The sequence below is a fragment of the Rhipicephalus microplus genome, unplaced genomic scaffold (genome assembly GCF_043290135.1).
Source record: "Rhipicephalus microplus isolate Deutch F79 unplaced genomic scaffold, USDA_Rmic scaffold_22, whole genome shotgun sequence".
Classification (NCBI taxonomy): domain Eukaryota; kingdom Metazoa; phylum Arthropoda; class Arachnida; order Ixodida; family Ixodidae; genus Rhipicephalus; species Rhipicephalus microplus.
The window spans coordinates 1,421,194-1,433,791 of record NW_027464595.1 but is presented as its reverse complement, the minus strand read 5'-3'; the positions used below and the strand labels follow the sequence as shown (position 1 = coordinate 1,433,791).

The 12,598-nt window shown below is 45.2% G+C and overlaps 1 long non-coding RNA gene across 1 annotated transcript; it reads right to left on the bottom strand.

Moving 5' to 3' along the window:
• Positions 1 to 343: 343 nt before the first annotated feature.
• On the bottom strand, positions 344 to 10,224 carry LOC142786328 (uncharacterized). Its single transcript, XR_012889012.1, has 4 exons — positions 8,936 to 10,224; positions 6,333 to 7,104; positions 3,729 to 4,500; positions 344 to 1,896 (listed from the first exon to the last, which is right to left on the bottom strand). It is a non-coding gene; the product is annotated as an uncharacterized LOC142786328 (long non-coding RNA).
• Positions 10,225 to 12,598: the final 2,374 nt, after the last annotated feature.

Sequence of the window (12,598 nt, the reverse complement as noted above, 5' to 3'; positions counted from 1 at the left end):
CTAGAGACCTGTTCATGAAACGACGCATGAACAGTATGGAAACAGGATTTAACCAATGCAGACCGAAAACAATTTGTTATAATTCCATTCTTGACCAGCTTAGAATGACATGAAGCGAAACTCATAAGCGGCTTTCCTGCCCTAGGCGAAAAGGTCCAACACACATGATCTGACAAAAAGTCCAGCTTCAAATCCAAAAACTGTAGCTTATTTTCAACCGGTACTTCTGAAGTAAATGTCAACCCCTTTCCTAGAGAATTAAAAGCATTCAATACCGAAACCCTGAAGTCCTCTTTGTGCACATCGCACCCCAACACCAAGTAGTCATCGACATACCTGAAGACCTTGTAGACTACACCTTGTAGGCAAAACGACAAATCTCTATCTATGCTGCCCATGAAAATGTCACTAAGGACCGGCGCTACCTTTGACCCAATGCATACCCCCTTCGCCTGGATGAACGTTTTATCCCCGAACCCCACGTGAGTGTTCTCTAAATAAAAGCTCAGAAGCTCAAGAAAAGACTCGACGGGCATACCACAGGTGTTGCGAAACGTCACTTCATTATTTTCTGTTATGCACTCTAGGACACAATGCATTAAAGGCACATGCGGCAACGAGTAATACAAGTCCTGAGCGTCAATGCTGATACCCCAACTGTTTTTTCTGTTATCTGATGCAAAAAACCCCGTGAGACCCTCAGAATTAGCCAGCAGAAAAGGGTCATTTACTTTCAACGACTTCAACATCTTTTGCAGATACCCCGCAACTAGCTTCTGCCACGCCCCTTTTTCTGAAACAATAGGCCTAAAAGGAACCTCCTGCTTATGGGTTTTTGCTGTGAAAAACACCTTCAATTCCAATCCCTTTGAATTCCCAACATCCGACGCAAGTTTTTCTAAGTTGCATTTCCTTAATAACTCGACAGCCTTCCTCTTCACGCTTTCTACATTCACATGACATTCTTTAAAGCACTTTTGAATTGCCGCAGAGGCTTTATCTACATACATAGTCTCCGGTAGAACAACCAAAAAACCTTCTTTGTCCGCTTGAACAACTCTTAAGTTGTTCTCAACCAAATAACTAGCAACCCGAGCGACATTACGGCAAGGCGTGGTGCTTACCGAAGCTTTGGCGACAACGTCCACACATTCCACTACACATCTGTCTTTTTCCTTTTCGGGTACTTGCCGGGCAATGTCTCTTGTGAGGGATAGCTTGTCCACAAGGTCAAGTCTAGGCTCCACACAGAACTTCGGTCCCAACCTCAGGACCTTCTGTTGGCGCTCTTCCACCACCGCATCACCCAGGAGTAGAAGGCCTCCCTTCGGCGGATCTCTCTTTTTCCTGGGCAAGCCCCGACGCACGTCATTCCACATGGCCTCAGTTAAAATGTTCGCTTGTCTACACCACTCGCGGAAGACCTTGACGTTTAGACGCCCATCAGAAACAGACGAACACGCCACTCTTAGGCAATCCTTGAAGTGCCTAACCTGTCTTCGGCTCTCTGATCGCAGAATCTTGCTGATTCTTCTCGCATGTCCTTCCGATGGAGGCAACCACCCGCACACAAGCAGAACTTCCATAGGGCACTGTGCATTCTTTAGGAACCAGCTCAGCTTGCGGGCTCTGCATTCGCAGACCGCGATAAACGGCACCAGAACCGCCGGGTTAGATAAGTCAAAGTTAGGACATGAAGAAAGAAGGCCGGATGAACTAGAAATAAACTGAAGCAAAACTGCGATTCGGCCTAGTTGGAATCTATCCATCCTGAAAATGTATGCGCAGGCGAACAAGGACAAAGAAAGGAATACAAACTGGCGCAATCTAACAACTGATTTATTAATCGAAAAACATTGACTCTTTTTAACCCTCGGAACAGCGCTCCCTGGTGACCTAAAAAAACACACAATGCACTGCGCACTTACGACAACGATAACAAAAACATAAAAACGAAAACAGTTTCATTGATTGACAGACAGGAGCGCGATTTCTTTTGTTAGTAAAGCTACTGAAGGGTGGCTAACACAGTTGTCTTTCTGCTTGTCTATATGATATGCCTCCATTATCTCCCTTGACGTCTTGTTTCTACTCCTATACAGCAAGGTAGTGTCGCTAAAGCAAGGAGAGCATGCGCACTCATTGCAATGCATTGCCAAATGGGTTACAGGCCGACCTTTCAGGCTTGACATATGCTCTCTTAGCCTCGTGTTAATGCACCTGCCAGTCTGCCCTATATATACACAACCGCATGATAAAGGTATGCAATACACCACACTGTGTGCACATTCAACAAACCTGAGCTTATGTCTTATGCTACATCTCTTATGTGCGTTGGTCCCTCTGTCGCATTTCTGGTTGACCAACGCGCACACTCCTCCTATTTTGTTTTTGGCCGAAAACACTACTTTCACATCATACTTTCCAGCCACCTTTTTTAATCTATGTGAAAGCCTATGTACATAAGGGACCGCTACTACCTTAGAGCTAGAACCAGTCATCCCACCTGTTTCCAAACCTGGCGCCGTTTCCCGTCTGAGCTTCTTTAATAACCTAGTGCCTACGGCCAACATCACAGAGAATGGGTACCCCTCGTCCTGGAGCCTAGAGACCTGTTCATGAAACGACGCATGAACAGTATGGAAACAGGATTTAACCAATGCAGACCGAAAACAATTTGTTATAATTCCATTCTTGACCAGCTTAGAATGACATGAAGCGAAACTCATAAGCGGCTTTCCTGCCCTAGGCGAAAAGGTCCAACACACATGATCTGACAAAAAGTCCAGCTTCAAATCCAAAAACTGTAGCTTATTTTCAACCGGTACTTCTGAAGTAAATGTCAACCCCTTTCCTAGAGAATTAAAAGCATTCAATACCGAAACCCTGAAGTCCTCTTTGTGCACATCGCACCCCAACACCAAGTAGTCATCGACATACCTGAAGACCTTGTAGACTACACCTTGTAGGCAAAACGACAAATCTCTATCTATGCTGCCCATGAAAATGTCACTAAGGACCGGCGCTACCTTTGACCCAATGCATACCCCCTTCGCCTGGATGAACGTTTTATCCCCGAACCCCACGTGAGTGTTCTCTAAATAAAAGCTCAGAAGCTCAAGAAAAGACTCGACGGGCATACCACAGGTGTTGCGAAACGTCACTTCATTATTTTCTGTTATGCACTCTAGGACACAATGCATTAAAGGCACATGCGGCAACGAGTAATACAAGTCCTGAGCGTCAATGCTGATACCCCAACTGTTTTTTCTGTTATCTGATGCAAAAAACCCCGTGAGACCCTCAGAATTAGCCAGCAGAAAAGGGTCATTTACTTTCAACGACTTCAACATCTTTTGCAGATACCCCGCAACTAGCTTCTGCCACGCCCCTTTTTCTGAAACAATAGGCCTAAAAGGAACCTCCTGCTTATGGGTTTTTGCTGTGAAAAACACCTTCAATTCCAATCCCTTTGAATTCCCAACATCCGACGCAAGTTTTTCTAAGTTGCATTTCCTTAATAACTCGACAGCCTTCCTCTTCACGCTTTCTACATTCACATGACATTCTTTAAAGCACTTTTGAATTGCCGCAGAGGCTTTATCTACATACATAGTCTCCGGTAGAACAACCAAAAAACCTTCTTTGTCCGCTTGAACAACTCTTAAGTTGTTCTCAACCAAATAACTAGCAACCCGAGCGACATTACGGCAAGGCGTGGTGCTTACCGAAGCTTTGGCGACAACGTCCACACATTCCACTACACATCTGTCTTTTTCCTTTTCGGGTACTTGCCGGGCAATGTCTCTTGTGAGGGATAGCTTGTCCACAAGGTCAAGTCTAGGCTCCACACAGAACTTCGGTCCCAACCTCAGGACCTTCTGTTGGCGCTCTTCCACCACCGCATCACCCAGGAGTAGAAGGCCTCCCTTCGGCGGATCTCTCTTTTTCCTGGGCAAGCCCCGACGCACGTCATTCCACATGGCCTCAGTTAAAATGTTCGCTTGTCTACACCACTCGCGGAAGACCTTGACGTTTAGACGCCCATCAGAAACAGACGAACACGCCACTCTTAGGCAATCCTTGAAGTGCCTAACCTGTCTTCGGCTCTCTGATCGCAGAATCTTGCTGATTCTTCTCGCATGTCCTTCCGATGGAGGCAACCACCCGCACACAAGCAGAACTTCCATAGGGCACTGTGCATTCTTTAGGAACCAGCTCAGCTTGCGGGCTCTGCATTCGCAGACCGCGATAAACGGCACCAGAACCGCCGGGTTAGATAAGTCAAAGTTAGGACATGAAGAAAGAAGGCCGGATGAACTAGAAATAAACTGAAGCAAAACTGCGATTCGGCCTAGTTGGAATCTATCCATCCTGAAAATGTATGCGCAGGCGAACAAGGACAAAGAAAGGAATACAAACTGGCGCAATCTAACAACTGATTTATTAATCGAAAAACATTGACTCTTTTTAACCCTCGGAACAGCGCTCCCTGGTGACCTAAAAAAACACACAATGCACTGCGCACTTACGACAACGATAACAAAAACATAAAAACGATAACAGTTTCATTGATTGACAGACAGGAGCGCGATTTCTTTTGTTAGTAAAGCTACTGAAGGGTGGCTAACACAGTTGTCTTTCTGCTTGTCTATATGATATGCCTCCATTATCTCCCTTGACGTCTTGTTTCTACTCCTATACAGCAAGGTAGTGTCGCTAAAGCAAGGAGAGCATGCGCACTCATTGCAATGCATTGCCAAATGGGTTACAGGCCGACCTTTCAGGCTTGACATATGCTCTCTTAGCCTCGTGTTAATGCACCTGCCAGTCTGCCCTATATATACACAACCGCATGATAAAGGTATGCAATACACCACACTGTGTGCACATTCAACAAACCTGAGCTTATGTCTTATGCTACATCTCTTATGTGCGTTGGTCCCTCTGTCGCATTTCTGGTTGACCAACGCGCACACTCCTCCTATTTTGTTTTTGGCCGAAAACACTACTTTCACATCATACTTTCCAGCCACCTTTTTTAATCTATGTGAAAGCCTATGTACATAAGGGACCGCTACTACCTTAGAGCTAGAACCAGTCATCCCACCTGTTTCCAAACCTGGCGCCGTTTCCCGTCTGAGCTTCTTTAATAACCTAGTGCCTACGGCCAACATCACAGAGAATGGGTACCCCTCGTCCTGGAGCCTAGAGACCTGTTCATGAAACGACGCATGAACAGTATGGAAACAGGATTTAACCAATGCAGACCGAAAACAATTTGTTATAATTCCATTCTTGACCAGCTTAGAATGACATGAAGCGAAACTCATAAGCGGCTTTCCTGCCCTAGGCGAAAAGGTCCAACACACATGATCTGACAAAAAGTCCAGCTTCAAATCCAAAAACTGTAGCTTATTTTCAACCGGTACTTCTGAAGTAAATGTCAACCCCTTTCCTAGAGAATTAAAAGCATTCAATACCGAAACCCTGAAGTCCTCTTTGTGCACATCGCACCCCAACACCAAGTAGTCATCGACATACCTGAAGACCTTGTAGACTACACCTTGTAGGCAAAACGACAAATCTCTATCTATGCTGCCCATGAAAATGTCACTAAGGACCGGCGCTACCTTTGACCCAATGCATACCCCCTTCGCCTGGATGAACGTTTTATCCCCGAACCCCACGTGAGTGTTCTCTAAATAAAAGCTCAGAAGCTCAAGAAAAGACTCGACGGGCATACCACAGGTGTTGCGAAACGTCACTTCATTATTTTCTGTTATGCACTCTAGGACACAATGCATTAAAGGCACATGCGGCAACGAGTAATACAAGTCCTGAGCGTCAATGCTGATACCCCAACTGTTTTTTCTGTTATCTGATGCAAAAAACCCCGTGAGACCCTCAGAATTAGCCAGCAGAAAAGGGTCATTTACTTTCAACGACTTCAACATCTTTTGCAGATACCCCGCAACTAGCTTCTGCCACGCCCCTTTTTCTGAAACAATAGGCCTAAAAGGAACCTCCTGCTTATGGGTTTTTGCTGTGAAAAACACCTTCAATTCCAATCCCTTTGAATTCCCAACATCCGACGCAAGTTTTTCTAAGTTGCATTTCCTTAATAACTCGACAGCCTTCCTCTTCACGCTTTCTACATTCACATGACATTCTTTAAAGCACTTTTGAATTGCCGCAGAGGCTTTATCTACATACATAGTCTCCGGTAGAACAACCAAAAAACCTTCTTTGTCCGCTTGAACAACTCTTAAGTTGTTCTCAACCAAATAACTAGCAACCCGAGCGACATTACGGCAAGGCGTGGTGCTTACCGAAGCTTTGGCGACAACGTCCACACATTCCACTACACATCTGTCTTTTTCCTTTTCGGGTACTTGCCGGGCAATGTCTCTTGTGAGGGATAGCTTGTCCACAAGGTCAAGTCTAGGCTCCACACAGAACTTCGGTCCCAACCTCAGGACCTTCTGTTGGCGCTCTTCCACCACCGCATCACCCAGGAGTAGAAGGCCTCCCTTCGGCGGATCTCTCTTTTTCCTGGGCAAGCCCCGACGCACGTCATTCCACATGGCCTCAGTTAAAATGTTCGCTTGTCTACACCACTCGCGGAAGACCTTGACGTTTAGACGCCCATCAGAAACAGACGAACACGCCACTCTTAGGCAATCCTTGAAGTGCCTAACCTGTCTTCGGCTCTCTGATCGCAGAATCTTGCTGATTCTTCTCGCATGTCCTTCCGATGGAGGCAACCACCCGCACACAAGCAGAACTTCCATAGGGCACTGTGCATTCTTTAGGAACCAGCTCAGCTTGCGGGCTCTGCATTCGCAGACCGCGATAAACGGCACCAGAACCGCCGGGTTAGATAAGTCAAAGTTAGGACATGAAGAAAGAAGGCCGGATGAACTAGAAATAAACTGAAGCAAAACTGCGATTCGGCCTAGTTGGAATCTATCCATCCTGAAAATGTATGCGCAGGCGAACAAGGACAAAGAAAGGAATACAAACTGGCGCAATCTAACAACTGATTTATTAATCGAAAAACATTGACTCTTTTTAACCCTCGGAACAGCGCTCCCTGGTGACCTAAAAAAACACACAATGCACTGCGCACTTACGACAACGATAACAAAAACATAAAAACGATAACAGTTTCATTGATTGACAGACAGGAGCGCGATTTCTTTTGTTAGTAAAGCTACTGAAGGGTGGCTAACACAGTTGTCTTTCTGCTTGTCTATATGATATGCCTCCATTATCTCCCTTGACGTCTTGTTTCTACTCCTATACAGCAAGGTAGTGTCGCTAAAGCAAGGAGAGCATGCGCACTCATTGCAATGCATTGCCAAATGGGTTACAGGCCGACCTTTCAGGCTTGACATATGCTCTCTTAGCCTCGTGTTAATGCACCTGCCAGTCTGCCCTATATATACACAACCGCATGATAAAGGTATGCAATACACCACACTGTGTGCACATTCAACAACCTGAGCTTATGTCTTATGCTACATCTCTTATGTGCGTTGGTCCCTCTGTCGCATTTCTGGTTGACCAACGCGCACACTCCTCCTATTTTGTTTTTGGCCGAAAACACTACTTTCACATCATACTTTCCAGCCACCTTTTTTAATCTATGTGAAAGCCTATGTACATAAGGGACCGCTACTACCTTAGAGCTAGAACCAGTCATCCCACCTGTTTCCAAACCTGGCGCCGTTTCCCGTCTGAGCTTCTTTAATAACCTAGTGCCTACGGCCAACATCACAGAGAATGGGTACCCCTCGTCCTGGAGCCTAGAGACCTGTTCATGAAACGACGCATGAACAGTATGGAAACAGGATTTAACCAATGCAGACCGAAAACAATTTGTTATAATTCCATTCTTGACCAGCTTAGAATGACATGAAGCGAAACTCATAAGCGGCTTTCCTGCCCTAGGCGAAAAGGTCCAACACACATGATCTGACAAAAAGTCCAGCTTCAAATCCAAAAACTGTAGCTTATTTTCAACCGGTACTTCTGAAGTAAATGTCAACCCCTTTCCTAGAGAATTAAAAGCATTCAATACCGAAACCCTGAAGTCCTCTTTGTGCACATCGCACCCCAACACCAAGTAGTCATCGACATACCTGAAGACCTTGTAGACTACACCTTGTAGGCAAAACGACAAATCTCTATCTATGCTGCCCATGAAAATGTCACTAAGGACCGGCGCTACCTTTGACCCAATGCATACCCCCTTCGCCTGGATGAACGTTTTATCCCCGAACCCCACGTGAGTGTTCTCTAAATAAAAGCTCAGAAGCTCAAGAAAAGACTCGACGGGCATACCACAGGTGTTGCGAAACGTCACTTCATTATTTTCTGTTATGCACTCTAGGACACAATGCATTAAAGGCACATGCGGCAACGAGTAATACAAGTCCTGAGCGTCAATGCTGATACCCCAACTGTTTTTTCTGTTATCTGATGCAAAAAACCCCGTGAGACCCTCAGAATTAGCCAGCAGAAAAGGGTCATTTACTTTCAACGACTTCAACATCTTTTGCAGATACCCCGCAACTAGCTTCTGCCACGCCCCTTTTTCTGAAACAATAGGCCTAAAAGGAACCTCCTGCTTATGGGTTTTTGCTGTGAAAAACACCTTCAATTCCAATCCCTTTGAATTCCCAACATCCGACGCAAGTTTTTCTAAGTTGCATTTCCTTAATAACTCGACAGCCTTCCTCTTCACGCTTTCTACATTCACATGACATTCTTTAAAGCACTTTTGAATTGCCGCAGAGGCTTTATCTACATACATAGTCTCCGGTAGAACAACCAAAAAACCTTCTTTGTCCGCTTGAACAACTCTTAAGTTGTTCTCAACCAAATAACTAGCAACCCGAGCGACATTACGGCAAGGCGTGGTGCTTACCGAAGCTTTGGCGACAACGTCCACACATTCCACTACACATCTGTCTTTTTCCTTTTCGGGTACTTGCCGGGCAATGTCTCTTGTGAGGGATAGCTTGTCCACAAGGTCAAGTCTAGGCTCCACACAGAACTTCGGTCCCAACCTCAGGACCTTCTGTTGGCGCTCTTCCACCACCGCATCACCCAGGAGTAGAAGGCCTCCCTTCGGCGGATCTCTCTTTTTCCTGGGCAAGCCCCGACGCACGTCATTCCACATGGCCTCAGTTAAAATGTTCGCTTGTCTACACCACTCGCGGAAGACCTTGACGTTTAGACGCCCATCAGAAACAGACGAACACGCCACTCTTAGGCAATCCTTGAAGTGCCTAACCTGTCTTCGGCTCTCTGATCGCAGAATCTTGCTGATTCTTCTCGCATGTCCTTCCGATGGAGGCAACCACCCGCACACAAGCAGAACTTCCATAGGGCACTGTGCATTCTTTAGGAACCAGCTCAGCTTGCGGGCTCTGCATTCGCAGACCGCGATAAACGGCACCAGAACCGCCGGGTTAGATAAGTCAAAGTTAGGACATGAAGAAAGAAGGCCGGATGAACTAGAAATAAACTGAAGCAAAACTGCGATTCGGCCTAGTTGGAATCTATCCATCCTGAAAATGTATGCGCAGGCGAACAAGGACAAAGAAAGGAATACAAACTGGCGCAATCTAACAACTGATTTATTAATCGAAAAACATTGACTCTTTTTAACCCTCGGAACAGCGCTCCCTGGTGACCTAAAAAAACACACAATGCACTGCGCACTTACGACAACGATAACAAAAACATAAAAACGATAACAGTTTCATTGATTGACAGACAGGAGCGCGATTTCTTTTGTTAGTAAAGCTACTGAAGGGTGGCTAACACAGTTGTCTTTCTGCTTGTCTATATGATATGCCTCCATTATCTCCCTTGACGTCTTGTTTCTACTCCTATACAGCAAGGTAGTGTCGCTAAAGCAAGGAGAGCATGCGCACTCATTGCAATGCATTGCCAAATGGGTTACAGGCCGACCTTTCAGGCTTGACATATGCTCTCTTAGCCTCGTGTTAATGCACCTGCCAGTCTGCCCTATATATACACAACCGCATGATAAAGGTATGCAATACACCACACTGTGTGCACATTCAACAATCCTGAGCTTATGTCTTATGCTACATCTCTTATGTGCGTTGGTCCCTCTGTCGCATTTCTGGTTGACCAACGCGCACACTCCTCCTATTTTGTTTTTGGCCGAAAACACTACTTTCACATCATACTTTCCAGCCACCTTTTTTAATCTATGTGAAAGCCTATGTACATAAGGGACCGCTACTACCTTAGAGCTAGAACCAGTCATCCCACCTGTTTCCAAACCTGGCGCCGTTTCCCGTCTGAGCTTCTTTAATAACCTAGTGCCTACGGCCAACATCACAGAGAATGGGTACCCCTCGTCCTGGAGCCTAGAGACCTGTTCATGAAACGACGCATGAACAGTATGGAAACAGGATTTAACCAATGCAGACCGAAAACAATTTGTTATAATTCCATTCTTGACCAGCTTAGAATGACATGAAGCGAAACTCATAAGCGGCTTTCCTGCCCTAGGCGAAAAGGTCCAACACACATGATCTGACAAAAAGTCCAGCTTCAAATCCAAAAACTGTAGCTTATTTTCAACCGGTACTTCTGAAGTAAATGTCAACCCCTTTCCTAGAGAATTAAAAGCATTCAATACCGAAACCCTGAAGTCCTCTTTGTGCACATCGCACCCCAACACCAAGTAGTCATCGACATACCTGAAGACCTTGTAGACTACACCTTGTAGGCAAAACGACAAATCTCTATCTATGCTGCCCATGAAAATGTCACTAAGGACCGGCGCTACCTTTGACCCAATGCATACCCCCTTCGCCTGGATGAACGTTTTATCCCCGAACCCCACGTGAGTGTTCTCTAAATAAAAGCTCAGAAGCTCAAGAAAAGACTCGACGGGCATACCACAGGGAGATAATGGAGGCATATCATATAGACAAGCAGAAAGACAACTGTGTTAGCCACCCTTCAGTAGCTTTACTAACAAAAGAAATCGCGCTCCTGTCTGTCAATCAATGAAACTGTTATCGTTTTTATGTTTTTGTTATCGTTGTCGTAAGTGCGCAGTGCATTGTGTGTTTTTTTAGGTCACCAGGGAGCGCTGTTCCGAGGGTTAAAAAGAGTCAATGTTTTTCGATTAATAAATCAGTTGTTAGATTGCGCCAGTTTGTATTCCTTTCTTTGTCCTTGTTCGCCTGCGCATACATTTCCATTATATCAGGCACGGGAACGTTAACGGAACCCATTTCTAGTTATATTGATTCTTTAATCAAAGACATACCACCCACACATGAGTCCTTCTTGCGTGACACAAACCACTTCCTTCGGGAAATAGCAGACGTGAAAATTCCAGACGGTGCATTTCTCGTAGCATTGGATGTTAGCTCACTCTACACAAATATCCCACATGACGATGGTGTAAGGGCACTTGTTGAATCGTATGGCACACACAACCCTGTCGCTTATCCAAGCAAAAAAGTAATCGAAATCTTCACAAGACTTGTACTCGATTTGAACAGCTTTGAATTTAACCACCAGTACTATCTTCAAATCAGCGGTACGGCAATGGGTACAAGAATGGCCCCAAATTATGCTAACATATTCATGCACCACATAGAGTCCAATTTTCTTTCATCTTGTAATATCAAACCATTACTCTATAAATGGTACCTAGATGATATATTCATAATTTGGACACATTCGGAAAACGAGCTCCTCAAATTCATACAGGCATTCAACCAGGTACACCCCAGCATTTATTTTACACACACCTACTCTAACACTGAAATAAACTTTCTTGATGTACTCATTCGAGTTGACGATGGTGCGTTGGTAACTAACGTATACAGAAAACCTACAGACAGGCAACAATACCTGCACTTCAAAAGCTGCCACCCGCGACATTGCAAGACCAGCATTCCCTATTCCCAAGCACACAGATTTCGCCGAATCTGCTCCCGCACCGAGGACTTCCACAAAAACAGCACACATATGCGCGAAGTACTCCTTAATCAAGAATACCCGCCAGCTATCATCGATGACGCCATCAAAAAAAGCTGAAAATCTGGACCGCCAGATTCTTCTCAACCACCAGAGAAACGCCGACCAACACCGCAACAAAAACTTGCTATTAACTTTCTCGAGCAACCCACCGAACATAAACAAGGTCCCAAGAAAACACTTTAACATATTGGAACAGCGAGTGCGACTATCCAAAATTATCACTTCTCCTCCTTGTGTTGTATACAGAAGGCCGAAAAATATAAAGGATCATTTAATAAATTCAAAGATAGGTGTGAAACCTCAAATTGGGTGTCACTCTTGCGGAAAAAGCAGATGCAGGGTATGCAAACACATGCAGACAACGACAGTGGCAAAAAGCACCCACTCAGATTTTAAGCTCAGGATAAGAGGTGCACTAGACTGTGACTCAGACAATGTCATATACTTCCTGGAATGTGGGGTATGTAACAAGCAATACGTGGGCCAGACAGACACTCCGTTTAGAATTAGATTCAACAACCATCGGGCACATGTACGATCTCTGCCA